Here is a 2,921-nt window from a genome sequence, read left to right as displayed (position 1 = left end):
TACATCCAGCATCTCTACGATCGTCTCCATGGGAGAATAGCAGCCTGCATTGCTGCGAAAGGTGGATATACACTCTACTAGTGCCGACATTATGCATGCTCTGTTGCCTGTGTCTATGTGCCTGTGGTTCTGTCAGTGTGATCATGTGATGTATCTGACCCCAGGAATGTGTCAATAAAGTTTCCCCTTCCTGGGACAATGAATTCACGGTGTTCTTATTTCAATTTCCAGGAGTGTATTTTACAGAAGTTACTGCTACCAGTGTTTGTTCCGCTATCATATAATCATACAATAAAGGATCCTTCTTTCTATGTATTCGCAATACGTTACATTCTTCCGGTGGCGGAGCCACACTTTCTTTCCTGAGTGACAGATGCAGCGCCAACTGCCGAGTCGTGATGCGTCTGTGCTCGCGAATGACATCAGCTCTCTGCAACATGTCAGGTGTGACAGCCGTGGAAGGTGTCCCCGACCGCTGCAAATCGTGGAGCTCCGCCGAACTGCCTTCTGATGGCCTCACCCTCCGTGCCAAGCGACTAACTGTCCTGTCGACAGCAGATGCTCCATAGACTTTACACAATCGTCTGTGAATATTCCCCACACTTTCTTTCTCTTCAGTGAGAAATTCAATGACGGCCCGTTGCTTGTAGCGTACATCACCTACAGACGCCATTTCGAAATTGTCCTGCACCTACGCTACCTGTCGGGAAGTGACAGAAACTTTGCGCGTTCACTCAGGAGACTTCAAATAACACATACATAGCGCTTTGCAATCGTAGCATTGTTTTCGACTGCAGAAAAAAATGCGGTGCATTACTTTCTGAGCAACCCTCGTACATTTGAAGATGAACATCTCTATAATGCGCATTCACGATTCTACACTATGTGATCAAAAGTATCCGGACACCCCAAAAACACGTTTTTCACATTAGGTGGATTGTGCTGCCACCTACTGCCAAGTACTCCATACAAGCGACCTCGGTAGTCATTGACATCGTGAGAGAGCAGAATGGGGTGCTCCGCAGAACTCACGTACTTCGAACGTGGTCAGGTGATTGGGTGTCACTTGTGTCATACATCTGTACGCGAGATTTCCACACTCCTAAACATCCCTAGGTCCACTGTTTCCGATGTGATAGTGAAATGGAAACGAAAAGGGACACGTACAGCACAAAAGTGTACAGACCGACCTCGTCTGCTGACTGACAGAGACCACCGACAGTTGAAGAGGGTCGTAATGTGTAACAGGCAGACATCTATCCAGACCATCACGCAGGAGTTCCAAACTACATCAAGAGCCACTGCAAATACTATGACAGTTAGGCGGGAGGTGAGAAAACTTGGATTTCATGGTCGAGCGGCTGCCCATAAGCCACAAATCACGCCGGTAAACGCCAAACGATGCCTCGCTTGGTGTAAGGACCGTAAACATTGGACGATTGAGCATTGGAAAAACGTTGAGTGGAGTGACGATTCACGGTACACAATGTGGCTATCCGATGGCAGGGTGTGGGTATGGCGAATGCCCAGTGAACGTCATCTGCCAGCGTGTATTGTGCCAACAGTAAAATTCGGAGGCGGTGGTGTTATTGTGTAGCAGTGTTTTTCATGGAGGGGGGTTGCACCCCTTGTTATTTTGCGTGGCACTATCATAGCACAGGTCTACATTGATGTTTTAAGCACCTTCTTGCTTCCCACTGTTGAAGAGCAATTCGGGGATGGCGTTTGCATCTTTCAACACGATCGAGCACCTGTTCATAATGCACGACCTGTGGCGGAGTGGTTACATGACAATAACGTCTCTGTAATGGACTGGTCTGGACAGAGTCCTGACCTGAACCCTATACAACACCTTTGGAATGTTTTGGAACGCTGACTTCGTGTCAGGTCTCACCGACCGATATCGATACCTCTCCTCAGTGCAGCACTCGGTGAAGAATGGGCTGCCATTTCCCAAGAAATTTTCCAGCACCCCATTAAACGTATGCCTGCGTGAGTGGAAACTGTCATCAAGGCTAAAGGTGGGCCAACACCATATACGAGGGCTATTCCGAAAGTAAGGTCCGATCGGTCACGAAATGGAAACGACTATGAAAATCCGATAAAGCTTTGCACAGATGTGTTGGGTAGTGTCTCTAGTATAACCCCAGTTAGCATCACGTCGCTCTTCTCATTTCTGAGCTCGAAGTGAGTGCGTAAAGATGTCTAGAAAATAGTGTCTGCCGCCAAGTACGGGGGCCTGGTGAGAAATTTCCCCTGAAGCTATGCAGCTAACATTACATAACTGTCGTGCTGTTTCGTCTTCAAGACAATTCTCAGCCGCATTCTGCAGGGGCAATGAAGATGCTCCTGCATCGTTTTCAAATGGAAATGTGAGATTACCCACAATACAGCCCGTAATTGTCTCCCTCTGAGTTTCAGCTCAGGTCACATGAACCGCTGGTTATGAAGACAACATTTCGGCACAAGACAACGAGCCGTAGGCCAGCGTAGAGAATTGGCGGAGAGTACTGGCGGCTGCCTTCTATAGCGAGGGTATGGGAAAGTTGGTACAACGCTACGATACACGTCTAAGTCGGGTCGGCGACTATGAAGATAAGTAGCTGCAAGGTGTATCTAACTGTTGCAAATAAAACATTTTTGATTTTTACCGTGGTTTCCATTTCGCGACCTATCGGACCTTACTTTCGGAATAGCCCTCGTAGAATTCCAGCATTACCGATGGAGGGCGCTACGAACTTGTAAGACATTTTCAGCCAGGTGTCCGAATACTTTTAATCACATAGTGTACATTACTTGCGTTTTAAATTTATAGTATAACAGTATAGCAACTAATCGGTACGGGGCACACTCGCCCGTGAGTTGCCAGTACTGGAAGACGAGCAACACATCTCTCCCCCCCCCCCCTCCCCTCACCACCT

This window comes from Schistocerca nitens, chromosome 6 (genome assembly GCF_023898315.1).
Source record: "Schistocerca nitens isolate TAMUIC-IGC-003100 chromosome 6, iqSchNite1.1, whole genome shotgun sequence".
NCBI classification, from domain to species: domain Eukaryota; kingdom Metazoa; phylum Arthropoda; class Insecta; order Orthoptera; family Acrididae; genus Schistocerca; species Schistocerca nitens.
The sequence above is the reverse complement of the archived record's forward strand: the minus strand, read 5'-3'. Positions refer to the sequence as shown.